At 39.5% G+C, this 17,339-nt stretch overlaps 1 protein-coding gene across 1 annotated transcript in view; it reads right to left on the bottom strand.

The window, feature by feature from the left end:
* The window catches only part of LOC118403101 (homeobox protein Hox-C9-like), a 106,903-nt gene that overhangs the window by 11,355 nt on the left and 78,209 nt on the right, over positions 1-17,339 (bottom strand). The window contains exons 5-6 of the mRNA XM_035801581.1: positions 17,123-17,193; positions 15,735-15,841 (exon numbers count right to left, since the gene is read on the bottom strand). The gene's annotated coding sequence lies outside the window, so the exon portion shown is untranslated. The remainder of the gene's footprint in view (positions 1-15,734; positions 15,842-17,122; positions 17,194-17,339) is intronic.

Below are 17,339 nucleotides of genomic sequence, written 5' to 3'. Positions count from 1 at the left end.
ATTCATCAAATTTGTATATGTACTTAATATGGTTATGCGAGTACAAAGATCAGTTTTGTCCACACAAAATAAAGAATATGTATCTGTATCTATGCAGTCGGTATACCGCCTTTCGGTGTAACACACCAGCTTCAATGAACGACCTGTCACACCTAACTTTTTCACATCTTCTGCAAGTGTTTTAAAACTACCCAGCGAGGATGATCCTTTTGCGCTTGGTGTATTAAAAAATCCACCCTTCTATAGTAACTCTGGTACCAACCCTAGATACAGAAAAGCTGAAAATAAAGCAAAAAGCTGAACAAATATACAGAAAATGCAAAGAAAAAGTTTTTTTCCTAGAATTGGGATTCCAGTGTTTATTTTATACATGTTGAGCGTCCAAAACTGTATTTGCCTGACTTTTGATTCTAAAAACTTGGGAACACGATAAAAGCGCCACTTAGAAGACAGCAAAACACACAAAACTTTACCAACATTTGTCTACAAAGTTCGTTGAATGGCCTGTCATTTTTTGCCGGTTAGAACTGACAGAAGTCGGAGCCTCCAGTCGAAAGGGTGTAGAAAACTCGATAGAAAGCACGTTTGATCTTACAACTCACGAAATCCAACAAAATTCATCAAAGTCGTCGTATTCCCAGCGGCACATGCAATCAATGTTACTACAGTTTGACAAATGTGAAGTAACTTAACTCCTATCAACACTCACAGTTTGAACTCGGGTGGGTACGATAAAACAGCTAGTCAGGAAAGGACATTTCAGTCAAGAATCAGTCATATATTATTTTTATTGAGTTTTGCTGGCGGGGTTGATAATATCGACACCTCATATTAGCACGAACGTATCTCAGCACATCGCTACGTCTCGTCGTAAAATGTTATGAAACGTGAATATTTTTTTCCGCAATCAGTTTGGATAACGTTATCTGTGCGCTTGTACCATATTGCAGATCGTCAAGATAGTCTATCTACAAGTAAAAGTGCTATGTGTTACGGACAAGGCTGTCATATTCACTCCCTACAAATCGAAAAGGGTAGACATCACAACACACCAGCCAGTGAGAGACTGTGTCCAACATGCCATGATAATATTGAAAATGAATCCCACTTTATAATGGATTGTCCAACTTATGATAGAGAGAGACAAAAAATGTTACAGTCTATTAAATGCAAATCTGATACTATGTTACCACCTACCAAGACAGAAATGTTCAATATCATGTCCTGCTGATATATCTGCCTATGTCGGTCAATTTATATATAACTCATTTAAAAAACGTGACAACATTATACTATCATGAACCAGCACATAATGATAGCCTGATTGTAAATATTATATACCATGTGTAAAATAGATAAGTCTCTTAGATTTTTAGATACTAGTAACTCATGTAGTGTTCTGTTCTGTATGTATTGTATGTACAAGTTGCCAAACACTGTATCCTCTACAGTTGTCGTGCAATAAAGTTCTTATATTCACCTACTAAACATTTCTGTATGATTACAATGATGCACCTGGGCACAACACAAGCATTTTTTGCCATCACTTTTGCATCAGGAAAAAGTAACAATATAAACTCAGAAGTGTCACTAGACGTTTTGTGAATACTGTATATTACGAACATGGCCATGGCTATAAACCAACACCAGATTCTATCTTATTTCTATTTCTATCTTATCTCTATTTCTGATTGGGTAAAGGTTAATTTCAAACACATGAGGGGGGGGGGGGGGCAAAAATAATAATAATAATAATATCGGGTGTATTTTGCAGCCAGTAGGTACCCAAAGTGAGGGTAATGAGGCTGTTTAACGTGGTCGAGGCACCTCCTCGAGCACGGGATCCCCGTTTTACGTCCCTCCCGGAAGACGATTTCGTGGAAAGATTCGCGAGGCTACAAAATGATAAACTTCATAGAGAGAAAGATGCTCAGATCTACAAGACTGGTTGTAACTACAAAATATAGCAAAGAAAGTGCTAAACGAAAATTTCGTTAGCAAACGCTATATTTTCACCATTACGAGTGTTAACAAATGTTATAATGTTGTCAACCTTTGAAATAAAATAAAAACAACAACACAAAAACAAATCCATTCTTAACTCCTACCTGGCTGAAACCACTCTACTCTCTTCCATTTCAAGCAGGGTTACATATAAAAACGTTGAATACTAACATTGTAACATTTTTTTACTTGTGCATAAACCTGAAAAAGAATAAATCGTTCGTACACAGTTGTGTATGTCAATCGCTCTCACAAAGTTGGCAAAGTTGCAAGAAAACTCCAAGCTAGGCTCTGGAAATTCTCCCTCACGCACTGAGCAAAGTCGGCACGGCCCTTTCACCTTACCCTGACCCTAACTCTGTCACAAGGCCATAAATACGCTCGGCTTAGACTAGATATCGGCGCACAAATCGCCCAAAATGCAAAAGTCTGACCGCAATTTGGAACCACCACGGGGCACTAGAACAGTATGTGAATTCGGTACGTGTCTAATTTTTGTACCGCGTCAAAAGATGTGCCAAGCTGCAGGAATGGATTGCCACACGCGCAGTGAAGGAATAATCTAAAAAAAAAAAAAAAATCACATACAAGCCAGTCCCTAAAGACAAACTCGACTTTTGTTTTAGGTTGGTGTAGTTTTGGGAATGGTTGTATGAAGGAAAAAAGTCTAAAGTAATTCCAGATTATAACCAAAAGTACAGTCTTTTTCTAGAAATCTGTTAGTAGGATTAATGTCCTATAATTTGTGAGAACAAGTCTTCAGTAGGGCATCGTGGAAGGAATATATACGATAGAGAGACGTTAGATAGAGGTCACCCTAAGTATGACTGATAGTATATAAGTACAACCCCGCAAAGTCTAGGGTACTTACAATGTGCATCTGAGTTTCTCCCAGTGACTTAAATAGCTCATTTAACACAGAGGTACTTCAGCTAATTCTAGTATCACTCCCAGCGGTACGATTTGCTTTACATAACGCAACCTGAAAGTGAACAATGAAAGGTTATCAGTTTGCAATTATTAGGTGGTGAAACTTGCCTGTATTCACGCAAACTTTACTGTGTGAAAACAGAAAGGCGTGCTGGCAAAAACGACACCTCTCTCTTGGTGTACAACAACTCGCTTGGAAAGCCATCCGCCGCTTGCACGTCTGAGTAGAGTAGAGTAGAGAGTAGTCTGCTTTTCAAAAGAAAAATATTTTAACGAATTTTGAAGTAGGACAGTTATAACAACGACGTGGCTTGGGTTAACTGATGGTAACGTTGGTTGGTGTTGCCAAGGCCTATCCTGTAAATCGGATTTGTGTGATGAAGTGACCACAAGTCCGGATCTACAGGGTAATCCTGGGGAACCACATGTCCTTTTCACAGACAGAAATCACAGACGTCTTCTTGAGCCTAGAACTATACGATTCACAGAGAGAGCAAGTTTGAATTGAACCGTCGATTGCAGAAACATATTTCCAACGAATACGGCGAGACACGGCTGACTAGATCGGTCAAAATGTCGTTGCTATACTGAGACAAAAATGTTCGGGAAAACCGTCATCAAAACAAAGCTGGATGGATTGTCAATATTCTCTTTTAAGAAAATTCGTTCGTTTCTCAATTGTTGTGTTTATAGAAATGACATTTGTAGTATTTCTGTTTGAAAGAGCATCGCATAGGGTAACATCTATAAGGTTTATAAACGTATTTTACATTCAGCAAATTGGAGAAATTATGGATTGTGAAAATGACATAAAGCTAGGGAGTCATATGTGAGGAACTCGTGATATTCCCTACTTCAAATTAATACATAGAGATACAATACTACGTATTGTATTGTAATGATAATTTGAAGACCTTTACAAAAACACAGTTGTCTCCTATACAATTCTAAACCTATGATATGTTTTAAGGCATCAAAACAGGTAGAAAATGCTGTTTAGCACTAGAAAAAGGCATAGAAATATGTCCAAAACTAGAACATAGAATTATGCCCAAAACTAGAATAGTACTAGAAATACAGCAAGAAAATTCCTACCTTTGGGGAAGAAACAACTCTAGTCTACCCTAAATTCAGGTAAAAAAATACACTAGTTTTTTTTCAATAAGGCGTTTGTCTACAAAACCTGGGTACATGAAAATTGAGGAAAATTTATGGGCCGAAAAAATATATGCTAAAAATTTCGCAGCATTTTAGTTAACTACATGCAAAGCCACTTCGTATTACCAAGTCTGTCTCCTTCTCTTTGGGATTAAATGGTACACGTAATCATACATTTATCAAAATACGTTGAATAATATAAGGACCAATTTTGACAATCATATCGTCTGGTGGAAGCAGATAATAGTACAATTCAAAATGCTCAGAACGTAACGTTTTGAAAAAAAAGCATGATGAATTTCGGCATTTATGTAGCCGGGCAAAAACATTTGTCTTACTGTTTTTATCTGAAAAATTCATGCCGTGGTATTCATCAATTTATACGTGTCGTCTTAACCTGGAAGACCTTTTGAACGAACCGAATACTGATGACAAAAACATGACTTGCAAGTCCCTATATACTTCATCAAAACACGACAGCGCTCTAAACAAATAGCACATGGCAATGTAGGAAACCCACACATTCAGGTTTTACCCAGTTTAGTCTAACCGTGCCACTGTAATAGTATTTTTTTCTTTTTCAATAGTTAGTCAAAGGCTGTAAGAAAATTCTCCCTGTAGACGAATATATGGCAGTACAGATTTTCGAAGCAGGCAAAGCGGGCGTTTATTTCTGTTTCTAGAGTAGAGCGATCCGTCGAGGTTTCAGGTAGAGGAAACAGATCAAACGAAATAGCACCGGTTATGGCTGATATGTTTATCTTATAATAACCAAAACTATGTACAGGTTATGAATAACCAAGAACAAATTCAGGAGTTATTCCTCTCTCAGTTATTAATGATATTTCAAGATTAAAGGAACGGACGATATTCCACCATACCGCTTTACAGAGAAAGATGGATACCGGGATAACGAGGTGGACAGCATATACCAAGAACTCAGTACACAGGAGAAAGAGAGAAGTCTGGACATAGTGACGCTAGCAGGGATGAGAGAAGATCTGGGAGAAGAAACAAACAAAAAGATGTACAAGGCATTCTCAAAGTATATAGAAGACACAGGGAGATTCGCCGGGGAGGACTAAATGGTTACCAACTTACTACACACGAATGTGCAAAGCACCAGAGTTCAAGCACCAAGGAGTAACAATCACATGAGAAGCACCTAGATGGAAATGGTACCTGGAGTCCACGTCTAGCGAAGAAATAGACGTAAAGCAAGGACAACAACAACAACATTTTTCGTCGGGGCCCAAAAATATTTGTTTATGATTTCTGTCCTAAAGGATCATGCAAATTCTCCTTTAGCTTGTAAAAGAATACTTGATAAGGAAGATCATCATTTTAGACGAATACGTGTGGAAACTATGTGAGTAATACTCTTCAATAAGAGGTTCGGCTCCGGCTGTTTTGTTGATATGTTTGTAGTTTTTGTTTTGGCTTTCTATATTGTATCAATAGGCCAAAATGAACCCTAAAAAAGGTCTAAAACACGTCAAAAAAAAAGGTCTAAAACACGTCAAAAACAGCCGGAGCCGAACATCACCTCTGCTAGAAGAGTATGTTATCGCCACTATATTGTGGATAGCGTGCTTATGGTGTATATCATTGGCAGGCAGACCTAATAGATTTCTACATTTTTGAACAGCATTGGAATTGTCTAATACAAACATCTCAGTCTTTGCATAGTTATATTTCATTTTCAATGCTTTCTATATCAAAAGTACAAACATGTTTTTTTTTAACGAAGTGTTGGAAGTTATGACTAAGAGTTATTTGACAAGTCTCGGTGTACCACAAGTAATAGTCCTCCCCTATCATTGTTATCTTTTGGCAGGAACTCCTTAGTTTCTATCATTTCTTCTATCGATCTCTTTGATATCTAAGCACTTTCACCTGGTAAATATGAAATGAGGTGTTTGTCTATAGTATTTGAATGTAAAGAATAAAGTGCAAAATATGGTTACATCTTTCTACAGAAGTAATGAAATACCTTTCTCGTGGTCAGTTCTGTGAAAAGGATGCTTTCGGCGGCTCCTTGCAGTCTGCCAAGAGATTTGCATCGTCGAATATTTCGGTTGATACTTTCACAGAGAGTGTGTGTTATACCAGTCTTCTCGTCATTTACTTCAACTTCGTTGTGAGGTGTTTTTTACATGCACAGCCGTTATTTTATTATCAAACATTTGCATGTGGCCACACAGCGCGGTAAAAACTCACACAAAAAAGCAGACCGAAGGGACAACAAGATGCCACAAAAGCCAGACAGATCTTAAACAAGGGAGGGGTCGTCACCAAGCTGTAAAATGGTTCATTTTAAGTTAGTGTCCTTGTCCATTTTTTTACAGAAAGGACAGGAACATTCATTAGTACATTTTTGCATATGAAGCCGACGGGCAAAGTATAGCCTTTGAAATAGGTCAGACGAATTCCCACAGGGAACGATAAAACGCCAAATGTTCCTTTTTTTGCAGCCAATATTATCACCCAATTTTTTTCTTCTTTTCTTTGCAGAAAACACAGCGTTGGAAGATCGTCTGGAAAACAAGTTTACGAGGGCAGGCGAACACAGATGGGGCGATTCAGCCGATGGACACCTTTTTCCAAGAGAAAATATAATTTTGCTAGTTTCTATTTGAAGTTAGGAATGTGAAATAATCAAGCAATCCTTAGCTTAGAAAAGTATCACAATTTGAACTGGGCAAACTGTGATTCCGCTTACTACATTTGACTTTAGTGTAAACTGTGAGTTTGAGAAAGGCGCATCGAGTTTGTTCCATGCTCAAAAATCAGTTTAGGATATTGTTCTTGTGCTTTACGTAGTTTACGTTGTTTTTCTTGAAGTTTGAAATGTTAGTACCTGTTCCTGATAGTGATCTTGATTCTTGAAAGTTACTTTAAAGCTAAAGTATACCTATAACTAGATCATTCAAAGACAAAACTTGGTTGTACCAAAACTTGCTGTAAACAAAGTCCGAAACATTGTCTAACAGACTTTTTTTAGGCAAATCTCTGTTACGACCAACATTGCAACTTTATTCAGTGTTTCAAAAGCACCTGGAGGATAATACAAATATCTCTAAGTTAAGTGAGCCAAACAGTTTTCCAAACCAATGCTCAAAATATATCCCGACACAAGGCGTATGTCCTGACGCTTAATAAAAATCCAGCTGTTCTAGAAAAGTGCGGCTTCTTTTAAAACGCTGGATGCATAACGCTTACTTAATTTTGTCTTTATTTTCGCATTCTGTTATATATTCTTCAAGTAACTGAAGAGAAACTAGATAGGACTGAGCACCTGCGTGTTAACTTCCCAAAAGATTCTTTAAAATACTTTGTGTTCAAACATTCCTACGAATACTGTTCACCTACGCCGCCTAGCATGCAATTTCAGACTCGACGAGACAAGCTGTGAAATTGTCCAAATTGGCTCTGTTGGGCACCATGACTTTGACATTGACGTATCCTAACCAGAGCAAACACTTTGATACCTGTTGATTTAAAGCACTTGACTTGTGTACGTAGACATAGTACAGGGGGTGGCTTTGGACTACCTTGGACATGAGGAAAAGGGACTTTGAAGTGACCTCTTGGTGTAGTTACTACACTTATCATGGGGTTCATGCGCCTTTTAAGGCATTGGCGAGACACTGTGTCTGTTGTGTAAGCACGATGTAAATGCTGTAAGAACTACTTCCGACGTTTTTGCTAAGCAAAGATGTCACATGATTGAAAGGTGCATAAGAACGGGAAGACAAAGAAGCGCCTGTGCATGGTTGGACTCCTGAAGAAACTTTTGATAGAGCAACTGAAAAACAAAAGTAGTGCAAGATCTAACAATAGTTCATTCTGTATTAATAAGGTCTTCATTCATTCATTCAGTCATTCATTCCTTAAAAAGGAAGAAAAAAAAAAGCTTTTCCGTCAGAACACTTTTTCATAATAATCTATCAATCCACAACAGTTTCGTTGCTTATGAAATATCTAATTGAGTATTGGCTAATTCATAATCAGTTGGCATTCTACCATCTCCGAGCCTGTTAAGCTAAACAGGTAGTGACGCTATATCTGTCTAATTTCCTTCCCAACTTTCATGTAATCATAAAAGCAATCAACGCTGATGAAAATTGCCTATTATTCAAACTTATTATTCGATTTGATCTCTGTGTTTGTGTTCTTTCATTACCTCTTTTATTGTATTTGTGCAATTGTAATTAAATCTAAACTTTTGTGCTATGCATTCACGAAATCTGAATTATCTAAAACGTATAAATACATAATATTTGGATAAAACACTCTGGAAGGCATGGCGACAGAAGATCGCAACCTCCGAAGAATCGTAGGTCTAAGGTAAGGTTTAAAAAAACTATGGCATGCTTTTAGCTGATTCTCACGTTATTCTTGTCCAAATTCTGTTTGTTTGGCCTTCAACCACATATCTGATTTAAGGGTTTCACCTTGACCAGGGTTCAAGGTTACTTTCAGAAGAAGTCAGATGAAAGCCATTCACCAATCAGCTTTAACCCTATTCAGACCGGGGGGGGGCTTTTGAGGCCCGCGCTAACTTCGATGTCCTATAACGCCAGAACGGCTTACGCTAGAGCCACCAAATTTAGTGAGTTTTCCTAAAATATTGTTGGCAACAATTCTACGAAGTTTGACAAATTTTCTATTTTTTCTTGTTGCCATGGCAACCGTTTGTTGACAGGCAGTTTTGCCAAAAATCACTATTTTTGGTTCTAACAATGTATTTTTCAAATTTATTTGCTATATTACTGTGATTTTGTTACATAAATAAAATCTTATATTATTCAGCATATCTTTCATAATTATACATGCATAAATTATGCTAATTTGATGACGTCATCAGCCCAAAATCCAAGATGGCGGACGGAATGGCCAGATCAAGAAAAACAAGCTAATTATCCCTTAAAATTTGCAACTACCTGGTATTTTTTCATCAAAAACCATCTAAATGAATGAATTTAGTCTATTTCCATTGCCCTTTGTGATTATTTGTTGCAAAAAAAGTATTTTTAAAAATTCAAGGTGGTGGATATAATATGGCGGAGCCCAACTCGTATCTTAGATGTGCATTACGTCATTTTATGACGTCATATTGACGTCATTGATGTTGCTATTGGCAGCGCAAGTCGTAATAAACATTATCATTCTGTTATCTGCACTTGTTGTTACATTTTTGCAGCATAACTTGAAGTTTTCTGAGAATACCCATTTTTCATGGGTTTGGCCAATGTAATCAAATTGATGACGTCATAATTACGTCATCTTACGTCAACGTAACGTCAAACGTCACATACTTGTCAGATATTATGTCGAAATCATGTCCTGAAAATTTGGTGGCCCTACGGCATGTCGTTTTAGAGTTATAGGACTTAGAAGTGAAGGGCCTCAAAAGCCCCCCCCCCGGTCCAGGGATGACCAAAAAAGCCCGGTCTGAATAGGGTTAAACGCTTGGTAAACAAGTGCATTGAGGACTCGAATCTGGTGCTCTGCCTCGTGGCAAAAGGAAAAAGCTATCTCACCCAATTAAGAAATGAGTTTTCGTTACAACCCTGGGTTCAAAAGTTCCCCCAATATGTCGGATGCTGTGTGATGAGGAAAGACAACTTTCCTCACTTCACTCAGGTGAAGATGAGTATCTCTCTTCGGTTAGGGGGTACCTCGTTACATTTAGGTCTCGAGGAGAGCCACACCTAGTTCTAATAATAGTTATAGTTCTAGTCCATAGTGTGCAAACTTTCTGGTAGGACTATAACGCAATCGAAGAGGAATATCACGCAGACGAAGAGCACATTAAGGAATCCAGACTCATCGCAAGAAGTAGTCCTTCTCGGTGTGAGTGGATCAAAACCACTCAGAGCAGCTTTGGTAATGCCTGCTTCTCCCACAGTTAGTACTCTTTGTGAGCAGATCAGCTGATCTCATGGTGTTTCCTATTCTCCAAGCAGAGGTTGGGTCGCGGAGATAGTAGTGGTCGGGATTTTTTACGAGACAACCTCTGCTTGGAGAATAGGTGTTTCCCACTAAGGGAGAAGAGATACTGGTACAATCCTCATAATGTAACCTGTAACGTTTAAAGTGGACTTAAGCAACAGGTTTTATCACTACTTGTTACAAATCAGTATCCTCGGCTGACTTCCTTGACGGATAGGAAGGAATTGTGCTGGAAAGTGTGACGTCTTTGAGCATATCGGTTGAGCTTTTTTATCAGCAATCTGGAGCAATCAGGCCATCGTTACATCGCTCACGGAGGATCAGGATTGTTCTGATCACGCAGAATGAGAAACCAGAATCACAGCTACCTACGATGCCAATTCTACTTACTTTTATGCCTAGTTTTCGCATTTTATTACCCCAAGAAAAGGCTACGTGATAAAAGTCGAACTTCAGATCATATTGCTATTGTCCAAGGTGAATCGAGGGAAAAGTACTTTTTGTAAGACCTTATGAAAGGCCAATGGTCAATTTATCACTGTCACCTGTAGCGTTATTTATTAACATTCCCAAAGAATGATTTATGTCTAATGATTCACATATTTGACTGCAGTTTTGATGCTGGCGCCACATAATCAAGACAATCCATTCACTAAGTAGCCCCAAGGGACATAAGCTTGATTAATATTATGCAGCTGTTGAAATCATTAGAAGTCAAGGGATAACATGTGAATATCAATATCACCACTCATACAGAGATTGTTTGCCGGTAATATGGCAGTAGAAAAATATGAAATTTCTTTTGAACTATTGCGTGAACTTTGATATAAGGCAAAAATTCACGACAAACCATACAAGGCATTTACTTTTGTGTATGCGTTGCATGCTCCTTTGAAAACCACAAAGCCACCAGTCTAGTATAAGAGTTTTAATGATATGCGCATCACCAACACACAGTTACTCCAAAACAGACACAATATAGCTGGAGACGTGTCTAAAGTAAAGGGTGACTAGTTTTGATATTCGGTACAACTAAAGACGAGAAGTTTATGAACACAGCCATGTTTTGTCTAGTGTCAAAGTTTAAAGGTCAATGTGGATACCGTTGCAGGTGTTTAGCATTTTCGTCTCACCGTCTTCTGCTTCACAGCAAAATCTTTTCCGAATATGAATCCACATATAGTATTTAAAAATATAAACTCCGAATATGAATCCACATATAGTATTTAAAAATATAAACACTTCACAAATTTAGTATGTAATCTTGATGATGTAACGTAATGTAATCTTTACATTTGATTCAGAAAATATGCATGAAAAAAAACAAGTGACACGTAACTGATCACGTGGGTGTAACGCCCGTTAGCAAAATGCCTTTTTGGGCACTTGGACCGTCCACCCTACTGTGCATTTCATGCATGTACCTATGTGGATTTATCAGTTCAAGGCTGGTAAAGGGGGCAGCTGAGGACATTGTCCTTTCTCGCTGGCATCAGCCAGGATGTACCAAGAGTGTCCAATTTGTCCAACCAAAGAATGTGATTGTAATCAGTTATAGTAAGGACGCTGTACAATTACCTAATGTACGGATAGATCAATGGGCATCAGTAACTAGTGGGGACATCTGAAGACGAGTCACCCAACTTCGGACCATGACTATCAACGATAGAAGGGGCACAACGTTACCGCACATAACCGTCTTCCGTGACGGTTGACAGAGACGAAGGGTCGACAGGAATGCTGGAGGAAGGCCAAGGGGGGTGGGATGGATTCGGTCTAACTCCATCTACCCGTGTGTTTCACCGTGCAACATACTTAAGTAAACAGCAATATCCTGACTAGGAACACGACAGAAAGAACCAACTGATACAGCCAGTTTCCCCGAAAGTTCACTAGGGGTGCAAAGGTTGACCAAACCATCTACCAAATGGTGTGCCACAAGTATGTCGTCCCTCTGCTAGGGCTTACAACCCCATTCCTGGTTACGTGGGGAGGGGGACGGAAGATTCAACTTGCTCCAACTTGCTGTACAAAGCGTGTAGGGACTGGTACCAAAAACGTCGACGGAGCCCTACTATAAAAGACCCGACAAATCGTTATTATGGACCGTAACAGTCAACCCACCCGAGTCGCACTTGAACATAAATCATCAAGCAATGAAAAATGATACACTGAAACAATGCCACCCTGAATGAAGACTGTACGAAGCTTTTAGAGTCTCAACGCTGTAAAAAAAGAATTGACAGCAAAACACATGCAACGCGTCCTGCCAATGATTGTGTACTGACTATTTAGGATGTGTAGCAACACCACAGATGGTTGGAGAAATTATTTTCAAATTGACGAAAAAAGTGAACATGGTTTGATTGCGGGACTATCAAATATATGAAAAAGAACAAATAACACATGGTGCAAAAATTCAAGTGTATTTGACCAGAAAGGCACCTGAAGTTGACAAAAAAGACTAAATACTAATTGCAAAGGTGCCTGAGTTCAGCATCAACTGTCAGAGAGTCACTTTCAAGTCAGGGTTAATTTCATCAGGCTACTGGCAACGCTAAATGAGTGACGACTTCGGACTGACTTCCGCCGTTTCTAGAAACGATGCGCTTTTCCTCGAACGTCCCACTAAGGGGTAGTAACTTGAGTAAATCACTTCAGGAATTGCGAAGCTGCAGCAGATGAAACTGTAGTGATTACTATGGAAGCTGCAATCCGGTAATGGCCCTAGGTCACCTCCGATGAGCACAGGTCCGTACAGATCAAAAATAATAAATTCAGATCAGACAGAATAACTCCAATTTGACCAGGGGGACTCTTATTTTAATTCTTGAAGTCCCAGTAATACAATTTTGGTCAAGATGAATGGCTGATTTGATTAAATCGTTCTGGCGAAACATGACATTGCATTCAATTTATAGCTAGGTGAACGGAAATGTAAGCTTAAAGTCAAATTATAATTCCTAATGGGATTCCAGATATGGCGCCATCTTGGATAGGCGCCATTTTGAATCATGGCGGATCTCGAGTTCAAAGGTGATGTGCGACTCCTGTCAATCAAACCCACATGGACGCACATTTATATTCTTTGCACATCGACACTTTTTTTTTCACCGCTCGCAAGCGCCACCTCCGTTGTTTTCTACATTTTCGGAATTGCAGGCGCATGACAGAAGATGTAGTACATCTCCCCCAAGCACCTGTCCGATAAATCCGACTTTTACCTTTCTTAATTGAAGACAAGGAAATCGATCTTGTTGAACCTATTTCCAAGGTATGGGGGGAAAAGGAAATCATTCGGAGTAATTTATTGAGGACGTGAGCCCATTTCTAAAATATCACATTGCAGGAATCTGCGTCAAGCCTCCTCCAAAGCCATATTCTGTATGACCCGCGGACCCATAACGATGCGAACTTGCAGCTAAATGGGCAGTTTTACAATAACACTACGACGATGTGCCCATCCCAGCCAGCATGTTTGGCGTAAGATGTATGTTGCTATCAGTATAAATGTGTGAAAATGCGATTTTAGCGTCCCCCACAATCCAACACCCCAAACTACAAGGAAAACCCCAAAATGCGGGGAAAAAACATTACCCTCGGGTGTAAGGTGTAATAATTCTAGCTTCATTTGGCTAACAACGTTTTTGCTATAGGGTTTCTCCGATGGGGCCGGTATATCCTTCATTCAGAGCCGCACCTCGGACGAGGTGAAAAGGGCGAGAGAGAGAAATGGTGACAAATGTAGGGATCTAGTTTTAACGGCATGGCCACATCGGGAGCCTTAGGTATCTCAGCACATTTTCTACCCAACGCAATCCATCTAAGCTCAAGTCATTCAACACGTGCCTTTCACAGCCCATAGAAGTTAAGTAGCTATCGCTCAAATCGCGGCAAATGGATGCTCCTAGGTGCAACATACGTCAAAGAAAGTTTGAAGCCCGTAGTACGTTACAACAATTACAACAGTAGTCTTCGAAGTGAGTTTGTCCTTTCATTAAATTTTGCTACAGCATTTTGACCGGTAGTATTGAATGTCATGAACATATAATATAGAATCATATTATTTTCAAGGAGAAAGTAGAAAAATGTAATGTTTTCATCTGCACGTATGACTGGTAAAATGACAAACAGAACACAAGTGAGAAATTCAATTTAGATAAGGAGTAAGACCAAAACTCGTTAAAAGTAAAAAGACCAAAAGTTTAAATGAACGAAATATTCTAAACTCGGCACAAAAAGTTTGGAATATCAACTTTGGCTGATCATATTTCCGTTGTTTCTGCATCAATTTCAATGTGTTATATATCAATAGAAAGTGTGTATGCTTTTCTTTTACAGGGTATCAAACTCTTTTTGATCATTAATTCGTGGAACGAGCACCAGGGCTGCTTACGTCAGTGGGTCGCGAAAAAAAAGTGCCCAAATTTCCCTTCTTGTGTTCAACACTATCATACTGTTGGTATGGGTGCGGGTGTCAAATGTTCAATCTATCCCTTTTTCACGTAATCTTTGGTATACATAACATCCAAGTTTATCTTTAACATTTGAGTAGAGTATATGTGCCATTTGGGCTGTTCGATGACCGAATCGAGGTGTGGAGGCGGCAAGGAGAATACCACGCTGACTGTCGCACGGATATCGATAGAGCGTATTTCGCTTGGTGGAGGCAGTGTCATGGTGTGGTGTATGTAAGGCTGCCAATACTGTGAGATACAGGGACACCATTCTCCATTCAGTCGCAATGTCTTACTCCTTCATTCAAGTTGGGGCCGAATGACATTCTGCAAGATTACACCGCCAGTCCACGCGCAAAGTCTGCAATGGTCCTTGCTCTGTGTGGACGGCGTTGTAGTCTAACACTTGCAGCCTACAACGCATTTCGTCCCATACACACGCTGACGAGGTATGACATTGCGACTGAATGGAGAATGGTGTCCTTGTATCTCACAGTATTGAGGTTGTCTGGGACGATAGTGAACCTTGTTTTTCCCTTGGCAGCCATACATACACCACACTGCCTCCACCAAGCGCTACGCGCTGTTACGCCCTATCCGTGCGACAGTCAGCGTGGCATTCTCCACACCTTGATTCGGCCATCCAACTGCCAAAAGGGCACAAATATACTCTACTCAAATATCAAAGATAAACTTGGATGTTCTGTATACCAAAAATTACGAGAAAAAAGGGATAGATTGAACCTTTGACACCCGCACCCATACCAACAGTATGATAGTGTTGAACACAAGAAGGGAAATTTGGGCACTTTTTTTTCGCGACCCACTGACGTAAGCAGCCCTGGTGCTCGTTCCGCGAATTTATAACCATAAAGAGTTTGATACCATGTGAATGATAATCATACACGCTTTCTATTGATATATAACACACTGAAATTGATGCAGAAACAAGGGAAATATGATCAGCCAAAGTTGATATTCCAAACTTTTTGTGCCAAGTTTATATCACAAAAGGATGTCCTTAATAAAGACATATTTTTAAGTTTATAGAATGAAAGACCAAAAGGCAAGACATTCTAATACCGAATACCAAGACGACAGCTTGACTATCACAACGTCTTCAATCACATGTGGACGTGAAGGGAGGAAAACACTTGTGGTATTGTTTCTATACTCGTGGTGACGACTTGACAGGTTCCAAACTGATATATTGCGACCTGGTCTCACCTTTGAACTTCGAACCTGCCCGGTCTGTTTGTGATGGTATCGTTTTGTTGACAGCAACCGATGCACGATTTGTTTCAAAATTCTCTATCTTCGTCTTCGCTTAAACTCTGCAAAACATAATAATCGTACAAAAATCGATGATAATTTGACATTGGATAGAAAATGTGTAGATGATGATCTTAAAAGTTTTCTTAAGTTGCTCTCTACTCCTGAGTCAGACAAGAAACAACAAAGCGGACTTGTCAGTTGAACAATTTTGTTTACATAGGAACCAGGCACGGCCTGGAATTTGGACCTCGCCCAGCGTCTATCACGCGAAAGACTAGACAGGTTAGTCCTGGAAGGGGAACCAGCTGCCACGGGTTCAATGAACACGGGTTCAATTCCCGCAGTAAAATATTTCTGAGGCTGCACAACCACGAATTGGGACTTCTCTATTCAGGGTTCTTAAGATAGCCAAGGACGTTATATCAGATGATATCTGATATAACGTCCTTGATATAGCAAATGCTATTTTCTTGCAAGAAAAGAAAAAGAGCGAAAACGTAAGGATTGTCCTAACCCGGTCAAATAAGATTTAAAATCTTTTTGCCGTTGGGACAAAATTCTAAACAACTTCTTCCGCACTGAAGTGGACATTTTTAGGGTACCATTGATAAAGAAAGTCTGTGAACGTTCCGAAATATGACAGGAACGAGAAAAAGGAATGCTTCATCGTGGGTTTCAGGTCGCTGAGGAACGCCGACGGCAAATTTTTTCGACATCTGTATGTATGCTGTTGTGAAACACAAGACAACGGCATACCGGTTTAGAATATAGACTTCTATCTAATTGGTCCCAGGTCTTACAAGGCTTCCTTCCCTAATTTGCCTCTCTTCTCCTATTAGTGTTATCTGTTATGACCAAATACAAGACTATCTTTTCTTAAAATATTCTTGTCCGTGGCGAAAGAGGTACAGGCGTCCATTATGAATAGTGTGAGAGCGACCAACGGGAAGGATTTACACAAAAATGTAGTGATGGAATATAACACATGTGGTCTCCAATTTGTATCCAAACCGTGGTCTCCAATTTGTATCTAAGACTTTATCTGTCTCTGAAAATAAATTCTTCAAATTTGATAATGCTACATGAGATTCTGTTGAAAATAGGATGGGCTTTTTCTCCGTACGCGTGCGTTGAACAGAAATGCGGGAAAACCGCCGCAACAACAAGAACTGCAGCCACGCCTTACAGTTTCCGAGGTTTTTTTGAAAGGCCTGAACTTTTAACCTTGTGTATTCTCTCTGGAGGCAGTTCTTAGAAGCAAAGTGCACTAAAGAGAAGTTATAATCTCGATGGTAGTGGCCAAGCGGACCCATTTGCACGGCTGTACGTGAAACGCCTACCTTGGGACTGCTCGATGTTGTTGTATCGGGTGTAGAGGCGTCCACTTTCACCTGCGCTCTGGCACCTCGCACTATAGATATGCATAGAGGTGAGAATATAGCCGCCCTTTAGTACGTATAATTACACCTTATAAATGGTACTAAGGGTGGCGAAATGCCAACGCTAGGTAACAAAATATCCTGGCGATAACAGACAGTTTGATACAGGGAGTCATGG

Source organism: Branchiostoma floridae, chromosome 16, assembly GCF_000003815.2.
Source record: "Branchiostoma floridae strain S238N-H82 chromosome 16, Bfl_VNyyK, whole genome shotgun sequence".
In the NCBI taxonomy this organism is placed as follows: domain Eukaryota; kingdom Metazoa; phylum Chordata; class Leptocardii; order Amphioxiformes; family Branchiostomatidae; genus Branchiostoma; species Branchiostoma floridae.
This window is presented reverse-complemented; position numbering and strand designations above follow the sequence as displayed.